At 40.2% G+C, this 20875-nt stretch overlaps 1 protein-coding gene across 23 annotated transcripts in view; it reads left to right on the top strand.

Annotated features, from left to right (window-relative positions):
• Positions 1-20875, top strand: part of LOC310881738 (uncharacterized protein) — a 796919-nt gene that overhangs the window by 36683 nt on the left and 739361 nt on the right. For 19 of the 23 annotated variants that reach the window (XR_014572528.1, XR_014572545.1, XR_014572548.1 and 16 more), the window contains exons 6-7: positions 723-885; positions 11491-11663. The gene's annotated coding sequence lies outside the window, so the exon portion shown is untranslated. Of the gene's footprint in view, positions 1-722; positions 886-11490; positions 11664-12968; positions 20856-20875 lie in introns of those variants that run through there. The other 4 variants (XR_014572558.1, XR_014572560.1, XR_014572535.1 and 1 more) reach the window with 3 other exon arrangements.

Raw genomic sequence — 20875 nt, 5'->3', positions numbered from 1 at the left:
TATACACGGTTTCACTTGTCGCATTCCAAGGACATCACTAAAAATCTTACTTGCAGAATGATTCTTGTTCTCCTGAACTAATGCACACAGTAGGGAAGTGAAAAGCATTTTACAGATGTTAATGAGAAGCTGTACAACACCTCAAAGCATTGAGAGAGATGATGAGTGCTCCTGTTCTACAGGAAGAGAAGCTGAGTCAAGAAGGGTTATTAGGTGTTTTGTGTTAAGTTAGGCAGGAAGATGAAGTTAAAGAAGGAAACAGAAACTAGATGTTACTCCAAGTCGTGTGGTAATGGACTTCAACCATGAGTTCATCATTTCCTCACTAAGACTGCCTTGTTCTGTTATCTGTTCTTTATTACAGGTCTTCCGTACAAGCTTAATATTCCTGACATAATTATGGATAACTAATAGCACAAAATGCTATTATTTTTAGCACTAGAGTAAGGGAATTAAACTCTGTTAAGCAAAAGCAATAAATGACCATGCATGTCCAAAATTTTCTTTCAGATGTCCTTATTCTTAGCTATGTTGCGTTCACCTGAGGACAATGCTACAAGGGTATAACAAGTGAAGAGCCTTGAGCTGCCTTATGGCAAGCGGGTACTTGCTGTACTCTTTTCTCCCTTGGATAAGTTGGTATTAAAAGAATTTGGGATGTAGCTGTATGTGTGCACATAGTCTCCAGTGATTTCATTTTTGTCTGTGTCTTTTTCATGCAGATTCATCTGATTGATGCCCAAACAAACTGCACTACAATATTTGGAACTTGTTGCAAGACAAGTCTCAAGAGATCAAGGGTTCTTCTCCTAAAACACCTTGAATCCCCTTCCTTGCAGGACTTCTGATGTTTTTACAGTGTAGGAGTTCCCTGTCATCATTAAGGTACATATATCCTAATGTTGGTCTGTATGGAAATAGTGCTTTGTTAGTTTATGGCTATTAAAGTAACATGTGCATAGCACACAAAGCTAGATTTTTCTTATCCTTACTCATGATAGAAAGTACTTGAATTCATTGATCTGTACTCTTTGAATCACTGGGACTTTCGGGGATACCAAAACTTGTACATGGGAGTAAATTTTGCATTGGTCCACATCAGCTTCTTTTCTTGGTACAAGGTGAAGTCTTTAAGGAAGAACCCTAAAAATAAGGTTAAAATCAGTAAGCTAGAACTTTAATCTCTACCTTGAAGTGGAAAATTTCTTTCCAGTAAAAACAGTTTGTTGGTAAAACGAAAACAATTGTGAAGCAATCTGTACTTCACATACTCCCTTTTTCATTTTTAAAAGCTTCTACTCCTTTGCTTCCAAATGCTGCTGCAGAAAATAGAAATATTTTGAAACCTCATGAGAGCTGACATTTGGTTGTTCCACTTCTCCCTTCTGCTAACTGCATTCCCCATGTTGCAAAATATTTAAACACCTTGAGCACTGTGGGAGAAATAGTCTGCATTTTAATTTTTGAGAGAAATGTTTTGGTTCCTCTCCAGTTACCTGTCCCCAAAAAAAGATCAAATGCCTCAGGGTGTTATTTTTTTACTTTCTCCTCTTTGGTCTCCCTCTCTGAACAGTTCTAGTTCCACATTTATGGGTAGTGCACTTTGTTAATCTTTTCTTTAAGCTCACTGCATCTGGCAAACTTGTTTTTTAATTTCTGCATTTGACAACATTCAGTGCATAGGCACTCTTGTTATTTTTGCTTTGTCAGTGAACCCTCTATGGGTGCTTTGTTATCTTCTGTATGGTGACATGGGAGACAGAAATACTTAAGGAAAAAAACCTAACAAATGTGATTCTGAAAAACAGAACCCCTGTCAGAAAGACCCAAGGGCAAATGTAGTACATAAAACTACCTTTAACTCCTCTTTGAAAAAACAAACTAGCAAAATAGAAAGGCCCAAGCAGCCAGACTTGGACTAAATTACAGATTGCCTCTGTCCTTTTGAATCAAATGTAAACTTTCTCTGAAAGGAGCAGATGGCTTTGCTTTGCATGGATATTTTTTTGTTAGTATGTACAGCTGTCTATAAAAAGATGTGTTTTAATGAAACAGTGCTTTACAGATAGTGGAATGTAATCCACATGAAAATCTGGGGGAATTACGCATTTGCAATTTAGGTGTTAAGTATTTGCATCAGAGGATATGGTTGTACAGGTGGAGTCAACCCAAAGGTGGATCACAGCTTAGCACTAACTGATGTGCTCTTCCACATAAAGAACAGATGGGATGTGGCCATGGTTACCCTGAGAAGGTGAGGGAAGCATTAAGGGTTGGCCTTGTCCATCCTGCTACTGCAGGAGAATGGGAGGAGTGGAGGTGTCACCAGGGTCCCCGCTCTGTATCCATGAAGTGGCTACACTTAATAAGAGTGTCTTTTAGGGTGGTGGGTCAGGAAGCAGATGGACTATGGGTCTTATGTTATTTCTCATGGTCTTTGACCTAAGGCAGCTGCTTGCTTTGCCTACCTGAACAGCCAGAGGTTGCTGGTGTTATGCTGGAAGTACAAGTGTACCGAGAAGTTGGGAAATGGAGCTGAGGTCTGCTAAGTACTCTGCTTAAGGAAAAAAAACTAACAAATGTGATTCTGAAAAACAGAACCCCTGTCAGAAAGACCCAAGGGCAAATGTAGTACATAAAACTACCTTTAACTCCTCTTTGAAAAAACAAACTCTGCTAAGAGTATGTGGTCCAGTGGACTGAGAACTATTACAGTGCTTCTTGCTTGGAGGAGCAAGTTCGCCCAGCATATCCTCTTACATTTTGTGAAAGGTGCGTCGTCACATCTCTTGAAGACCATCTGAAGAGGACTTCAAAAACATAGGGTTATGTGCAGTGCTTTCTGCGTATGACACTGTGGGAGCAAAAATTTTGGTTTTTGATTGGAATTTGTAGCATAAGCAGAAGAAATGCAAGGCATGTTGTTTCCTGGGATGGTACAATGTATGGGGGGAAACAAGTACTAGATAGACAATCGAGGGAAAAACACTGACGGGATGTACCTGGCTAAAAGGCAGTTCAAAACACTAAGAAGGTTGCAAAAGGTAAGAAAAAACAAAGGGAAGAATTAAAGGTTGATAAAATTAGTATGAAACTAGTAACAAGCGTCAGATAGTTGTGAACCTGTGGTACTCAGCCAGTGAGGAACCAGGGGGGAGAGTAAGCATTGGGAAACAGGGCATAAAAGATATGAAAACTGCATCTGCAAGCGCTCTCCTGCCTATGAGATGCCCACCATTGCAATCACGAATAAAATGTTACTTGACTGAGATCTTTGCCTGAGCTTGCAATGTTGGCTAACTAGTGTTTCTCACAGCTACTACTCACACTACTGTGTGTTTCTGGGTGCCTTTTGTTGAACACACTGTATTACCTTCTTGTAGTGTATCTGCAGTGCTCCAGATTACTGCATTCACCGAGCCACCACTGAGGGGGAAAAAGTATTACTTTGTGTTTATTTTGTTTAGCTTTGATCTTCTTATGCCTTGGAGGTTTTTTCTTTTGGAAAACTTTTTTTGTTAAGGTGGAACAAATGTATTACTACAGAGACTCTCTCTAACAGCAGGGAACTTGTCTAATCTGGCAGGAGCGCTGTCTTGCGTATCACTATGCCTAGTCAATACTCTATTATTGCAAGTTAAGTGGTTTGCTACAGTATCCTGTGCGCAGGGTATTAGAAGGGATGTTACCTAATTTCCTCAGCAATAATGGTATAAACAGTATACATTTTTTATTATAACAGACTAACTGTTGCCTCCCCTGAGTTCATGTTTCTTTTATATACAGTTAGCATAGAGGAGACTGACTCATAAATCAACACAAAATTAAATGGAAAGTGCAAAGTTCTGGAAATGTAGAATTTATTATAGACCCAGAGGTTTGGACTCAACCTGCAAACCGACTTCAACTTGCTTAGTAGTAATCTTATTTGACTATAATGTGCTTCATTAATTTCAGTTGAAATTTATTGGAAAAACTTGAAATTGGGGGGGGGGGGGAGGTTAACCACCAATCTGCAGCAAGTAACAACGTTAAAATGGAGTGAGAGGAGAAGATAATATGTATGTTAGGTGTTTTCTGTTCATTTGTTCGATTGTTTTTTTCACATTTTCCATCCCATGTGGGGAGCAAGCACACTAGCGTGTACAAGATGGAAATGATATGTTGGTAACTTGACAGTAAGATAATTAAAAAAAAAAAAGCCACAAAAGAACAACGAAAAAGTTTAAAAATGCATTTTTCAGAGTTGGTGTGAGTTATACTTGTACATTTTGGAGCAGTAATTGGACTTAATCATGTATGAGTCTGCAAGACAAATGCTAGTAAGCTGCTGAGCTTTATGGGAGCTTGTTCTTCTCAGTTTACAGGCAAGATGAACAGTTCAGTCCAGCCTTTATGCTTTAATAAACACTAAAAGCAAATAGAAAAAAGGCTAAACACATATGGGAGTCAAGGGCTTTCTGGCATCTCAAAGAAATGCCAATAATGGCTGTTAAAATGTCATAAATCAAGCCTTTAAAACAAAGATTTGACCTTATCTGAAGACATCTAAGTTGGCCTCCTTTTCCTGGGAAAAAATAAGAAGTTGCTGCTACTAAAAGCAAACCTTCCATCATATCTACCTTTATGGTAGAGAACTCAATCCACTGAAAACCTGGACTCATTCTCTAATTGCTTCCTGAAGGCTACTGCTGAAGCCACTACAGTTGGAAACTTGCTTTCTTGGAAAGGACCTTTCAGGGGAAGGGCTGTCTCTGTGCAGCATAACACAGGCTTTGTTGGTTACTTTCATGACTTCAGATGGGTTTCTTTATGAGGCAGGACTGTAGTAACTTGCCAAGAGTTTCTATTTTTAATTACTGCTTCCCAATACAGCTTCATTTAAAAAAAGAAAAAAAAGCGCAAAACACTGGCTTGATCAGTAAATGTCTTCCTTTAAAACTGTCCCCATCCAGAGGTTAAAAAATAAAATCTTTAAGAGCTGTAAGGCAAGGGGAAGAACTCATACTTAAGGTGTGAGCGTAATGAAGTCTGCTAACTGCACTTGGGGAACTAAAAGGGGAGCTTCAGCCAGAATTACAGGACTGAAGGACTGGAAGAACCAGGGTGACCAGCAGGAAAAAGTTAGTCTGTGAAACTTGGTTATTATTTTTTTTGACATGATGTGAGTAGGTAAGACTGTACTGAATGCCATGTGCTTTCCAGTGTATCAGGATACAGCATTTGTTTTTGGCTTTACCTTTGTGGCAAGTTGTGACATACTCTGGTTTCTACCTGAGTGTTAGGTTGGGAATTCCACACAAACCTTCCTGAAGAGCAGAGAGCAAGACTTGGACCTTGCCAGAAGAGACAGTCCTAGGCAGCCACTGCCTTCTTGTATGCTTGGAAGATTCAGGAAGACCAGGAGGTGGCCAGAAGGCTACTAGAACACCTCGGAAATGGTGGTAGCTGGCAAATAACAGATTTTCATACTGAAGGAGGTTTTGTTTCGGTAACATACTCTGATCTAACTTGATGCCATCAGCAGCCCTGTATCCTGCAGAAAGGAATAAATTCTAGCCAGATGTGTACGTAAGAGATCTGTGTGGTTACTGTGGCCCACAGGACAGTGTACAGCTCCTTGCATTTTTCAGTTAATTGCCATATGAAATGCTTTAATTTTAGACCAGCTCATGAGAACAGGAGAGGATAGCAAACAGGATCTTCAAGGCAGCTGAGATGTTGAAGGTGGATAGCCAGAAGGCAAGTCACGTGCCTGTAAGGACATGGCTCACTTGAGTGTGCAATATGCTAACTACGTCTGGCTTTAGCATAATCATCCTTGACTAATATGAGAAGGGAGAGGGTTTAAATGCTGAATAAATAAATTACTTAATTACATGTTATCAGAGAGGAACAGATGGTCAGTTTAGTGTGTTTTGTGGCTGCTTACGCTTCCAAGAGAGGGTAGAGTCTTATGGATTCTTGTACAGAAGATTCCCCAGTCTCAATAACTTCTGTATAGGTACACTGCACAACCTTCTAGTGTTACCTTTAAGGTGTGTCTTGCAAATGCCAACCAGGCATTTCTAGGCAACTGAAGGGTCTCAATGTTATAAGGAATTTTAAATTTCAAAATGCTTCCTTGTTTCATCATTGAGCAACTGCGTTTCTCATAGTGTGTGTTATTCATGAAGGTGAAAAAGGGCTCAACACCACACAAGAAGATGGTGGATGGCTGTATATCCTGTCACATGGATATTATACCATATATTTTGCTGAAGCTGTGGTAAAATCATAATTTGCAATCCAGGTTCCACTGAAAGAAATTGGATTCTTGTTCTCTGGAGTTGTTATTTTAGAGAAATTCTGTCAGCTACTGCTAAATGCTTTTCTCAGCTTCTTAGATCCAGGTGCCTGCAGTACTTGAAGTTGGCTTCATCCAGCATGGGTTGAAAGCATGCTTAGAGGAGGAATGATCCATGTGAAAAGTCAGATGAGGATATGGTCTGATGTTTTTCTTTGAAACTCAGATGTATCTCACTTTAATTTCTAGGTGGAAGATTGCTACCAGTTTAGTTTGTTGCAGCCACTGTCTTGTGTTACTTCACTGTAAATTTGGTGTGGTAGAATTGGGTGCAGATAAGGTTTTCATTAACCTATTCCTTCTTCCCTTCCCACTTTTTTTTTTTTTTTCTCAAGAGGAACAGTATCAGGAAAATTAAGTGTAGTTGTGCTTCAGCTTTAATTTATGATGGTTTCCTAAATGAGAAGGAAAAAGAGGAAGGTTTACCTTTAGTACTCCTGTACTGCATGAAGAGGAAAGAAAACAGCAAAAGGGAAATCCTGTGGTGGTCTGAAGCAACAGTAATGAGAGTAGGCTTGCCACTGTCTTCTCAAAAAGTGCTAAAAACTTCTTTATTACTGTTTTTCATAAAACTACCACATGTAATACCTCTTAGCTCCCTGTGTTTGTACAGCAAAATCAAATGCAGTAACAAACCTTTGAACCTTATGAATAAGGCCTGTTCAAACTGAATTTTAATTCAGGGTCCATTCTCAGAATCAACTTGATTCATAAATATTTAGTTTTCTTCTATTAATCGTTTATTGCTCTTCTTAATATTTAAGAAAATGTTTTGTGTATATATATATATATATTTTTAACTTGGGTTTATTTTTGAGCTGAAATGGGATACTGAGGATAAAACCTGAAGTTTAGTTAGCTAGGAAAGCATCGGGCAAAAATGAGTGCTAAAACCAGATGGTCATCTACTTGTTAGCTTCCTTAACTCATCTCCTACATGTGTTCTCTTCGACTTAGGTATAGTGGCACTGAAAGTCAGGGAGGGCCTTAGCATTCAGGGCTAATGTATGCTATGTGCCTATAGCTAGTATCGGGGATTCCTGTTCTATAGGGGATTCTAGTGTGCTTGGAGGCAATAGCATAAGCAATAGAGTAGCATTGAATATCCTGTAATTATATTAATTAATGTGATGGAGTAGGCTCTTTATTGGATTAACTTAAAACGGGATTGTATCAATAGGTAGCAGGAGGAGGAAAAGCCATATTAGCTACTATTTGCTACAAATAGTGCTTCATATGTCTTGTTTGGTATTAGTTACTAAAAGGAGATTTGCTGTAACTTTATTGTAACACTACATTTCTGAATTGTATCCAAATTGAATCGTTTTGTCATGTGCTTTACCCCCCTACCCCCCCCCCCCTCCAAATCTTCTGTATAACTGGAAATTTTCAGTCTTCTTGTTTGCAAAACACCAGAAACAGAACTGGGGGGGGGGGGCACCACATTAACAACTGCAACTTGGAGTCACAAGATGAGTGTTTCTTTTTTTTTTTTTTTTTGAATGGTGAAAGACAGATGTGTTGTCTGTTTTGATGGCAATGTGTTGGAGGGAACCATACTGAACAGCTAATGTCCCGGCGAATCCACAAGGACTTCCAGTGACTTGACATGTCAGTGGAAGCTGTCAAACTTCTGTCAAAGGATAGACCTCTGTGGGATTTGTATTCTTCCTTGCCTGCCTTGGTAAGGAGGCTTCGTAGAGCTAGAAAAGCTGGGAGTGGTGAAAAGTAAAGAAGAGTATGCAGATGCCTAAAATAGTTATAAAGAATTTGTAGTACTGTCTGAACTCTTATAGGACTATGAAACATTTTTATTTTTTTTAAATTTGTTTTTGCCTGAAAATCTGCATACAATTTGAATGAAATTGAATATGTTTCAGGGCTCAAGCAGCATGTCTTCAATCTGAAGCAAAATGGAGATGAATTTCAATTAGATGTTCCCATTATAATCTGTCTCCACCTGTAGTTTTCATCAAAATTGCTAGTAAATGTGATATAATGTATGATGAGGATTTGCCCACTAGCAGCAGTGTGCCCATTTGCCTTTTAAAGAAAAAGGCAAAATAATTAGCTTGATGCGTGTGTATATACATGGATAGATATGTATATAGCAGTTTCCCACAGTGAATGACTTTAATTGTGGTGGATAATTTGTATGAGGCTTAAAAGTAGATCTGTATGTATGTGTTTTGTGTATGTAATACATGTATTTTCATCTTCATGATAATGATGCAGATTACTAATTAGATTGATAAAGTGTTTCAAAAGACGTATTGTGATTGTTGCAGAGTAGTCAGCTACTTTAAAATGTCTCTTTTGTAGCAGTGCTTTGTTCTGAACTTGATTTTATACTAATTCCTTAGATACCAGCTCACAGGCTGAATTCTAGAGTGGTAGTATTAACTCAGGCTTGTGGTCTGCTCGTGATGTTTTTGTCAGTGGCATGCACCTGCTGTTGCAGTGGAGCTCTTTTGCCTTAACATAGCTGTTGCCATGCTGAGATGTTGCAGTGCTCCGAAATGGAGATTATCTACTGCTGCTTAATATGCACCATTTCCACAGTTGGGAGATATCTACTCCACACAGGTGATGATAAAATAGGTTGTTGCCATCCTTTCTCACTGATTTATACAAAAATCTTCAAGATGTGCTGTGTGCACACAGATGGGTATTGCCTGAAACACAAGCCTGGGTCATTTCCCATCTAAGAAGTATTTCAAAGCCATGTTAAAAGTACTTGATGTCTTGGGCTTTGAAGATGGCAGATTTTTTAATTGGTTTCATGACAGTAGTATGAGGTCTAAAAACTTTCATTAGAATCGGGATTGCTTGCTTATCTGCATGTCTCTTCACTGACAACATCATCAGCATAGCTTACTGCCCTTAGCCAAACTACCAGTCTGGTTTATACCTGTGTAAGTATAGTGCAGTGATCCTGTTCTGCTGCATCATTTTGGTTGGCTTGGGATCTATGATTTACTTGTATTACTTGTCATAATGCTTAAGCAAGAGGGAAGGAAATTACTGAATACCGCAGTGCTGTTGAATGGGCTTGGTGTATTCAGATTAGCTGTAGTGATGGGAAGTGAAGGTGAATGTAGCTGTGGTTCAGTGCTGAAAGGAGGAGGGTAAAATGTAGTGTTGAATTGTAATGTGTGGATAGGGAGATACTTTGATTAGGTTAATAAAGTGTTGCCTGTTCAGAGAGACTTGACAGAGCTCTTGAATTTGCTGGTGAATTCTGATTTCTTTTTAGAGGGATGGGGAGTAGTAAGTGGACGATGCAAATCCTTGTGCTTTGGGGAGAGACTTGGTGTCTTTGGAGCCCCGGAGTGTTTGGGGGACTGAGCCAAATCTCTAATATCTGAATAAGTGTTTGGCTTTGTAGTGGGTTTATGTGGCAAGGTTTTGGTAGCAGGGGGCAGTAGGGGTGGATTCTGTGAGAAGGATCTAGAAGCTGCCCCATGTTTGGTGAGGGCCCCACTGCTGACCAGAGCTGACCCAATAAGTGGTGATGTTTTGTGCCTCTGTGAGAGCATGTTTAAGACAGGAAAAAAAACGCTGCGCCACACAGCAGCTGGGAGAGTGAGAGGAGTGAGGAACAGCCTTGCAGGCGCCAAGGTCAGTGAAGAAGGAGGGGGAGAGGTGCTCCAGGTGCCGGAGCAGAAGTCCCTGGCAGCCTGTGGTGAGGACCATGGTGAAGCAGGCTGTCCCCCTGCAGCCCATGGAGTACCGCGGTGGAGCAGGGTTCCACACTGCAGCCCGTGGAGGAGACCACGGTGCAGCAGGTGGACCTGCACTGACGGAGACTGCAGCCTGTGGAAGACCCCTGCCAGAGCAGATTCCGGGCCGGACCTGTAGCCTGTGGAGAGGAGACCATGCAGGAGCAGGTGACCTGGCAGGAGCTGCTGCCCGTGGGGGATCCAGGTTGGAGCAGTTTGCTCCTGAGGGATGGACCCTATGATACGGACCCATATCTGGAGCAGTTCTTGAAGAGCTGCTGCCTGTGGGCAGCCCATGTTGGATCAGTTCCTGCTGCATCCTGTGGGAGGGACCCCACAGCACAGGGGACAAGAGTGACTGAGAAGGAGCGGCGGAGAAGAAGTGCTGGAGAATGACCATAACCCCCATTCCCTTGTTCCCCTGCGCCACTCGGGGGGGAGGAGGTGGAAGAGGGTGGATGAGGGGGAAGGTGCTTTTGGTTTCTTTCCTTTGTTTCTCACTTCTCTAGCTTGTTAGTAATAGGTAATAAATCTTACTGTCTCCCTATGCTGAGTCTGTTTTGCCCGTCATGATAATTACTGTGCGATCTCCTCGTCCTTATCTCAACCCTTGAGACCTTTTCATCCTATTTTCTCCCTGTTCCTCTTTCCGGAGGGGGAGTGAGAGAGCGGTTGTGGTGGAGCTCGGCCTCCCACCTGAGTAAAACCACCACAGTCCTTTTTGGTGCCCAGGGTGGGGCTCGAGGAATTTGAGATAAGGATGGTAGTTGAGAGAAGTAATGGGCAAAACATGGACTGGATGATTGTTATGAATGTAAAACCTGTGAAGAATTTATAAGAAAGCAGTAACTGTGAGGAATATGTTTCATGTTAGTGTGGTGAAGGGACGAGGGGTGGTGTGTGTGTAAATTGTCCACCTCGTCGGTGTTGTGATGATGTTATATTTATTTTGGTGTGGGGAGTTATTTTTCTTTCTGATGTTAGTGAAGTTTGTGGAGATTGTTATAATTGTAAAATAGGAATATATTGTGATTATTCTTAAATATGCTTTTCACAGAGGCGACGGGTGGAATGTAGTGGGTTTACGCAGCCTCTGTCGGTGCAGGTCCACCTGCTCCACCGTGGTCTCTTCCACGGGCTGCAGCGTGGAACCCTGCTCCACCATGGTACTCCATGGGCTGCAGGGGGACAGGCTTTTGGTGTGGTTTGTTTTTTATGTGCTTGATAACTAAGATGCAGCGGTCCCTCTGCTGCTGAACAAGTTGGCACCTGCTTATTTAAATCTCCAATTACTCCCATTGTGGGTCTCAAGGAATCTGCACATCCTTGTATTTGATGTTACAGGACGGCTAATGCTTTGTTCTGGGCTGCCACTGTTGAGACACCAATCTTTCCATCCTTCTTTTCTCTGTGATAATGCAGCAGTCCCACTGATGGGTCACTTGACTGAAAGTCGGCATTACCAAGTGGAGATACGAGTTGCAGGCTGGAGCTGACTCTGGAGTTGTTTATCATAGCCTCGCCAGCTGCTGACATGTGCTGACAATAGACTTCTCATTAAGCAACAACTTTATAGAGAAATCAGGTAATCTTAGGTGAGTGTGTTTGTCTTATGCTGTGGTGAATAGAATTCACCTGTGGGCTTGTGGGTGAAATGAGAAGAATTCCTATTCCAGTATATGCATGGTAAACTTCTAGAGATGGCAGAAACCTCAGTACCAGCAATTAAGAAGGCAGAAAGAAAAGGCAGGGGTTCTTATGAGCTCTGCTGTCTAAACACAAGTGTTAAAGTTGTGATGTGCTAGATTCCAAGACTAATCAAGCGATCCCTCATGGGAGGTGTAAATAAAGCTAAAACAGGCTCTTGCCTGTGTCCTGTGAGCTGCCCCTTGGGCTGGGCCTGGTGCTGGGCTACATGGCGGCCTCCGTGGCAACTGGCGGTGGGGGGCTCTGGGCCTCTGGCTGGCTGACGTGAGTAGGGGATTGCTTTGTGTCTCTTCTTATGCCATGTTCAGTCCCTTCAAACCAGATAAATGTGAATCTAATTCTTGTGGTGAGCTTAGGCTCAGCTCATGCCTGGCACCTTGTTGTCCTGGCACTTGTTCAGCACTTGCATTCCTTTTGTTCCTTGTATCTCGGCTGTGAGTCCGGGGTGTGCTGGAGATTCATGGGGTGAGGGGGACCACCAGGCCTCCATCTGTTGTGGTGGGACTTTGGTTCGACTGACATAGACAACCAGACATATTCTGCACTTTGAGGGTACCCCAAAGGCAGCTCCCTCGTGGTGGGCTGTGCCATCCCGAGCCCTGCCCTTGCTGGTGAAGTGTCAGTTCTCAGCCTATTTTGCTGTACAGAAGATAATGCCAGTGCTGTGTCTTAAGACAAATATTGCCAAAAAAAGAAAATGCTCAAAACAACAAGGAAACAGCATAAAATCAAGGTCTTGATGTCTAAAAATTAAGGGTTTAGTAGTAAAAACCATAGAACACAATTGTTTGACTGAAGAGAAAAAAAAGGCATTACTACAGAAGCAATGAGCAGCAAGATTTCACTGAGGCCAGAAGCTTAGCAGGCTTCAGTGAAATGCTGGATTAGACAACCCTGAGTTTGCAGGATATATGTTTAAGCAGAGCTTTAGAAGGTGCAGTAATTGTGTACTTTGGATCCAATTTCATTGGGTGTTTAGGAAGAACCTTCCTTGAATGTCATTGGATGTTTTAACTGCCTTCTTCAGGAGTTTTTAATACTCTTACTGGTATTATTGGTCTGTGATCAAATGAAAACATTGGAATAAAATAACTGTGCATCAAACTGGGTATATCAGCCCCAGCTGCTAATGCTGTGTTACTCTTTTTGGTGTATAATACAGATGCATAGATGTTTTATTTTCTCTTGAAAAGACAGCAACAAAGGCAAGAAAAAGAGAAAAATACTGGTTCCTTCACTTCATCTGGGAATGAATGTTACATGCAAGCATCCTGGAGCAGATGCTCTTAAACCATTAAAAGGGATGTGAACTCAGTGACAGCAACTAATGGGATGAAGCTGGAAAGTCTTAGCTGCAAAATATAAATTGAGGATTTTATAGTGACACATAAACACTAAGAAGACTCAAGCATAGGGTTAGACCCAAGTGCTCAAGGTAAGAAGACAGCTCTTGAATTATTTCAGATGACCTAGAAGCCCACAGCATTGAATCACTGTTCAACAGGTTCAGTGTCTGACATTGTTGAAAACAAATCTCCTTCAAACCACCCGTAGCTGTTAATGGTCTCCTGTGCCAAATGAAGGATAGCAGAGAATGCCCCTAGTGGCTGGGCCCTATCAACTGAGCCTTCACCTGCTTGGTGCTAGCATTCTGGACTTAACATTTTTGGCACACATTTGTATCTTGTTTAGGTAGAAACGGTTGTATTAGCATTCACTAAGGAGCTTGCTATGCGTTGTGTTAGCAGAACACCATCTGTTCTGTCTGGGGTGGTAAGGAGCACTTCAAAATAAGGTCCAACTTCCAGTTGGTTCATCTGCTGTCTTTCTAGAACTGCCTAAGTGTTCTTAAGGGAAAAACTAACACTTGCTGATAGAAGCAAGTTAGTGGACAACTGTTTTGGCATTTCTTATTTTCCAGAGCCTGAGCTAGAAATGCTCATGCTGCTAACAAGCATTTAGGAAGACTCCTAATGAGACTATCCTGTAGTAAATGAGTGGTCTTAGGCTTCTATTTTATTAAATAACACACTTAAATGTTTTCAGTAGCTAAGGAACAACATCAGTTGCTCATTAGTAAGCTTATGTTATCCCTAACACTAAATAAATAAATTAAAAATTACTGGCGTTAAATATACTGCTCTGGAAGTGTTCATACCGAGACTTTATTTCACTTCTGTCCTCTTTTTGTTCTTGACAAGATAAAAATAGATGATGTAGAGGAAAAACTTCAGACAGTAAAACAACAGAAAAGAAACTGATGTTTCCTTTTTTTGACCTTCATCGGGGAGGAAAAAAAAAATAGTTGCATGGGAGTCGCTTCAGTGGCTTGTCACTCAAGTTCTGACCAAAAAATGGCTGTGATTTTTGATGATTTCATTCCACAACTTGTGACTAGTTTTTTATAAACACAGATTTCTTCATCTACAGCTTCCTCAAACTGTATTTGTCTTCCTTCTGCTATTCAAAGTTGTCACATGTGGTAAGAAGAAAAAAAATGTTTTTCCTAATCATTGTTCAGAAAGGCAATTCTTTGGTGCCTTCTCTCCTGCATGATAAGTACAGGTCAGTTTAGAAATTGATTATCGGTCCTGGTTCTACAGAGCCTATTCACATCCCACAGCTGTTTTCAAAGGGTTTAATCTCAGCACTTCTGAAGAGTTTGTTTTGTTTTGAGGCTCTCCTAAAGAAAGGAGTTTATTCAAACTGGCCAGCTCCAACAGTTAATGCAGCATCTCTGAAACTGCCACTGAGCCTAAATTAGGCTGTCAGAGTCAACATACAGATCTAGTGAGCCTATTAAAATCTTAATAACTTTTAAAATTGGACTCTGGGTAGCAAAACATTGCCCTGTGTATTAGATCTTGAGTAGATAAATCCATTAAGCCATGTCTTATTGCCTTTCTTCTCTCTTTGTAACAAACTGCCTAAAAGTGGAGGTTAGAGGAATTTTTAGAAATCTGAGCACCTTTAATATTGGAACACCATAAAGGAGTTGTCATTGAGCTCATCCAAATCAGTTCTGCTGTGTTAGGAAAGCTTCCCGCTTTTCATTGTGTCCCCTTACTGATGGGGTTAGGATTTTTGTTCCTTAGAGGAAGATTGTTGGTTTTAATGAGGCAAAGTATGGGGAAGACAGCTGTAGTGCTTGTTTGTTGCCTGTTACTTAAGAGCCCATGGTCCCATCCTGATCTTAGGAAAGGAGCTGTCAATTACATCTAAAATCAGACTATTGTCTGAGCTTTAGTTTTGTGCATGAGGACGTTATTTGAGTCCAGTAAAGTTATATTACTTTCTCCTTCTGCTTCCTTCTCTCCCTCCAATAAAGTGACAGATAACTGACAGGTGGCAATATCTATAATGCACTGCCATAAATTGGAGTTTCCTTCTTCAATTTACTCTGAACAGGAAGGAAAATTCTTCTTATGCCACAGTTCTCACGTACCACTGAAGTTCTCCTTCATTAATGGATGCGAGTGGGAGGTCAAAATTGAACTTTCTAATGGGAACAAAGTTGCAGCCTTAATTATGGAGGAAATTGTAGATTACTCATAATAATCAACTCAAGTTTGAATGTTAAGTTTGACTGGCAGAAAAACATCTGTCATCATTATTACTATGTATGAGACCAAATCCATTTGCAGACAAGTACCAAGTGATTAGACAGAACTAGGAGAAGTAAAAGGACTTGGGAGAAATTCCTTGTAATTCTCTTCTGTCAAGAAGGATAATTAGTGGCCTTTAGGATATTTTAGCCAGTAGTAATGCTCTCAGAAAGCAAATTAAATAAAACCAAACGTGGTCATTTATGACAGCAGTAACTGTAATGAGCCCTTTCAGTGTGCTATACTGTGCTCTCTGCATTGTCATTTATCTCAGTGCAAAGTGGATATTAGCAGAGAATCTTTAATTTGTACAGCAATTAGTAACTAAAAATGCAAAAGATGAGCTACGTACACCACATGTAACACACTGTTCACATTCATGATTTAGATGCATAAATGTTTTGGGATGCAGTTGTCAGTTCCTCGTTGGTGGATGAATATGTACATTGAACTTTGAAGGGAACCATAAAATTGTCAATTGAAAAATATTGTACATGGCCATAAATATGCCAAAATAAATATGCAGCCTGACCTCAAGGGGGGTCATCATTGATAATTATCAAGTATATGTCAGTGTCCATCAGAATTACTGTTTTCTTGAGTAAATATTACCAGCTGTGATGGAAGATGCTGCTAAGTTCGCACGGCTACTTTAAGTAGACTACTTCCTCACTACAAAAGGATGAACTTGGCACAAGTTGTATCCACTAAGCAATCTAAATACCAACACTTTGGCATTATTAAAGCTCAATTATCAAGAAACTGTGATCAGAGGATATTTTGATACTTAGATATTTAGACAAAACATTCTGTTAAAAGCTTGAGTTAAAGAGGAAGTGATAAAGATGATTAGTTCTGCCATCTGCAACCAGTGGTAGTTTATCTATGGATTTTCTGCTAAGATGGCTAAATATTCCCCTTGCAGTTTAGGTTCTATCCAACAAAAATCTGATTTTAGATACTCATTTAAGAAAGCAGTCTTTGTTAGTCTGCTATTCATCCAAAACCACTGATCTCAGGATAAACATGAGCGAATTCAAACTGAAATATAACGTATAACTTACTTACAATAAATTGCTAGGTAAATTTTTTTATTCTCAAGCACTTGCCAACCAGTGGTCCTGTCTCTAAGGAGATGAACACTATTGTACAACATGATGTGAGTTTCTACTTCTCCAAGGAAGCCTGACTGTCCTTCTGTCTAATAAAAATGGCTGTATACTGAACTCATTGAATGCCCAGATAGTTTTATATTTTTCTTATCCATCATAATGACCAAAATATAAGTACCTGCAGCATTTGTGTATTTGTAGACAACCCACTCGTATTACTTTGTAGTTTTGAAATTCACATAGTATCAATTAGTAGGAAGTATGGCTCTTCAGATTAGGTGCTTGTTTTGGGTTTAAATACACCATATGGAGCTGATAACTTATCACCAAATATTTTATCACTGAAGCATACAACTGTTTTGGTAGTGAAATTGGGCAAGTGGCTGGGTTTTGAGGAGACAGAAGTGACTAAGCATTTCCATGCAGCATAGTCGTCCACAAACTTCGTTCTTTAAGTTATTTTCAAGCTTGGACAGAGGAAGCTATTGGGTATGCGAGGAAGTGAAGGTGGTTATGTCTTAGATGTGACTGGTCTTACTGAGGCTTGATTTTAAGCATGAGGTTGTCAGGTGATGTATGAGAAATCTTACAGAAGTGAGCTGTGTAACACTAACAGACTGACATTGCACTGCATGTACGGGAGAAAACTCACAACTTATTGGAGGATCTCCAAGCAGCTTGCAAAATATCCATTAATTACCCCTCAGAGGGAAATGATACAAGGACTTGGTGCATCACTTGCTTTGGAATCAGAAGTTAGTTGCTGTTAATCTGTAGATCAACATTGCTACCATCTCTTAAAAGTAAGAAAGTAGAGTTTATGGACAGAGCATTTATTTGCAGTCAGGACTTTCATACACAGAACGTAACCACCTGACATTTAATTTAAAAATAATAATAATAATAATAATAAAAAAATCCTGAGACATTTAGTGGTTTTGTTTAGTGAAGATTTTCATAGCTCAGGTTTTGTGTTATCTGACTCCAGAAGTGAAGACTAAGATTTGTTTACAGCCTCCACAACTGAAAGAGGTCAAGAGCTTCAGGGGCTTCTGTGGCTTCTTGAACCTCTGAGACTTTGCTGGTTTTGGAATTACTGAAGTCTCACCCCAACTGATGGGTGGTCATCTTTACAAGTATATTGTGCATAAACCTGCCTATCATTACTGTGGTGGGTGGTGTACAACAAAGGTGGTGTTTAATAAGGTTCTATTTTTTTTCAGCTTATCGCTTTTCCTTGTCTGTAAATATTGAAGTCATTAGTCAAGTGTGTAACTGCCCCTGTCTCTAGCTCCACAGAGCTTTTCTTTTCTTTCTAAAGATCTGATCATGGTATTAATCACAGTAACTTTTTCATGCTCATAAGGATACTCAGATTTGGTTTAGTTACTGTTCCTAGGACAACAACTTAGAAGTTATACTAGAGAAAATTCTTATTTCTTATTAGTTATACTAGTTACTATAACTATACTATGTTTTCTTATTTAGCTATACTAATGAAGTTTCTTTTCATTTTTTGAAAATCTGGGCCAAAGTAGCCCACAAATTGTCACACCAAGTACTTTGTTCTTTGTGAGTGTGTGCTTCCATCAGCTGCTTGGGTAACGGCTTGTAGATGGTGTTAACTGGTAGAAATGCACAATGAAAACAGTCTCCTGTGTTCACAGCACAGGAATAAGGTGCATGTATGTGTTTTGCTTGTTGCTGCTGTGTTTTTTTTTTTTCTGTTTCTGACATACTCATCTGTTTTCCTCGTGTTTTTCCAGGCTTGATTCGAAACCTGGCATATTGTAGGGAGAAGTAGGATGAAGTGTATGGTTATTACAACTAACTACAGGGAAAAACCTTTTTCCTGACACCATCTTTGATGGTACACAGTATTTTGTCTTGTTTTTTGTTTGCAAGCTGCGAAGAAAAGCAACAACATGCAAGATATTTTTAAGAATTGGATGGGAGGGGAGGTGCACACACATCTTAAGTGTTTGAAGAGAAACAAATAAATACGTGGGTGCTTCCTTGAGAAAACAGCAAGGGATGTAATAGCTGCAACGTGGAGGATTGGTTAGCTTTAAGTGTTAGTCAAATGGTGTGATAAAGATTCTGACTGCATCTGATGATAAAAATCAGGATACATGTTATCACTTCCTGCTCATTACTGACAGTCATATGCTTTTTGTCAACTTATTCTCAACTCTTAATCACTTAGAGCCTCCCATAAAACACTCTTATCCCTTGTTAATGTGTGAACGTGTGAAATAGGATTTCTAATAAATCTATGCTCCCTCGTAGAAGCGAGCTGCTGAGCCATTTTATTTTAACTCCTACTATGGCAAGCGTGGCTTATATGACTGCAAAAATATACATAACAAGATCCAAGTTCAGCCACTCACCACTTGGTGCCACTCTAGCTTTGTGAACTGCAGTTTTACCAAATGTACAGATCGTTTTTTCTCTAGGTTTGCCATGGGCTGTCTCAAATGCAACACTCTAAGCAACCATCTTTCAGTTACGTTGCTCTGTGTCTAAGCAGGTAGTGGTTGATGGACAGTTTGCTGTTAGTGCTCAGAATGGAGAGGATATAGCAGTATCCATGATAGGGATTTTAAACTGAATATTTTGAGAGTTGAAAAGAACATGGTCAGGAATGCAACCTTATGCAGCTCTTGCAGCGTGTTCTCTTATTCTTTTCCCCCTGTCCTCTCCTCTCTTCACTACTGCACTCATCGTCCTTCTCTGATTGCTCAGCGCTGTTTTGTACACAGTTGGTGTTAAAGGGGAGTAGATGTGGAACACTATTTTCTTGTAGGCTGAAGTGCTGAAATCTGAGGTGTAGTTAGCTAATGAGCAACAGGAAATAAGTTCTGTAAAATAGTTTTGGAATAAATACATTCAGGAGCTGAATAAAGTCTCAAAATGACCTTAATTCCCATTTTTTATGTATTTGATAACTGTAGTAGAGTTTTACTTGCTATGTTTTCTGTGTTTAACTTAAGTGTGTAGTTGGCTTCAGTACAAGCTTTGCCCGATGAACGTACATAGATAACACTGTATTTTTCATCTCCATGCTATGGCCTATTGAGGGAGCTGTTTAGCAAATACCTCTGCTAGGTTTCTTTTCCTGATTATGGCTTTGAAAGCAGAGAAAAACTGAATCTGATTGAACGGGACGAGGGGAAACGTGGATGGATGGGACCTACGAAACAAACTTAGAAATCCAAATGGCATTCCTGAACCTGGATGCTGGCATAACACCTCTGTTCCCAGTGAAATGACTTCAGTAACAAGAGAAATCAAGTTGGCAAAAGCAAGGAAAATGCCTATAAGGGTACTGTATTTTGCTTATTCTTTTCTGATACTTCTCAGAATTGCTATTTCTTTAGTAGGATTAATGTCTGTTCCTCTTGCACATACTCTTTTCTGCTAAGGGCCTGATTGTTACTGTTAATTTCAGGTGAACTCACCATTCCACTGTATCCTTATTATGTCCTGCACATAATGTTTTATGTAATATTATCATGAAATGATAAACCTTAGTTGCAGATCTCTCCAGAAGCAGAGAGAAACATAGTGCAGAATGGGGTGCTTTCTGTATCTTGGATTTCATTGTTTTGTTGGGTAATAAGTTCTCCTTTTTTGTTGCACAGGTTGGATTCTAAAAGATAGCAATAATTATTGTTAAATTGAGATAGTTCGTGCAGGAAGGCCTAAGATTTTTAAGACTGGAGAGAAGCTGTTGACTGAACAGGTGTATAAAAAGTTGAGCTTGAATGGTGAGCCACATGAAGTATTGAATTTCCTAGTGCTCAGGGAGGGTTTTGAGGTGATGCCAGATGGATAGACATCCTGCTCCTATGGCCTGTGCTCTCGTTATCTTTGACAGTCCCCAAATCCTTTCACGAATTCCCTTTGGCCTTGCATCACCATGATCTTGATCTACAATCTGAGCATGGCTGCTCTCCATGGCCTCAGTTGTACTCTGCTTATTACCATGACTTACATTGTTGCTGTACAGCTCTCATGATGGCTTCCACCTCTGACTGTCTTACATTTATAAAAGCAGAAAACATTTTACAGAAAGCATCCTACAGTTACACAAGCAGAAAAGCAAACAGGTATAAGACCCCAAACAAAGACTGTGTCTTGTCAATACTTCCATGACCTGTGACCAAGTCAGAAGAACTGAAGTCTTAAAGCGGGCAGCATTTTGCCAGATGTTGGAGTAGCTGCCACTATTCTGTACTTCCCCTGAATTTCTCCAAGAGTCAATTTGAATATGGCAACACCAGCAACAGTAGCAGTCCTGTGTTTTCAGCAGTCTTTCTCCTTCTGTGTGTACCCGAGTTATTTTCAAAGAAGCAGAACCAAGCTTCAACTCAGATAAAC

This window comes from Anser anser, assembly GCF_964211835.1.
Source record: "Anser anser genome assembly, chromosome: 14".
NCBI lineage: Eukaryota > Metazoa > Chordata > Aves > Anseriformes > Anatidae > Anser > Anser anser.
This window is presented reverse-complemented; position numbering and strand designations above follow the sequence as displayed.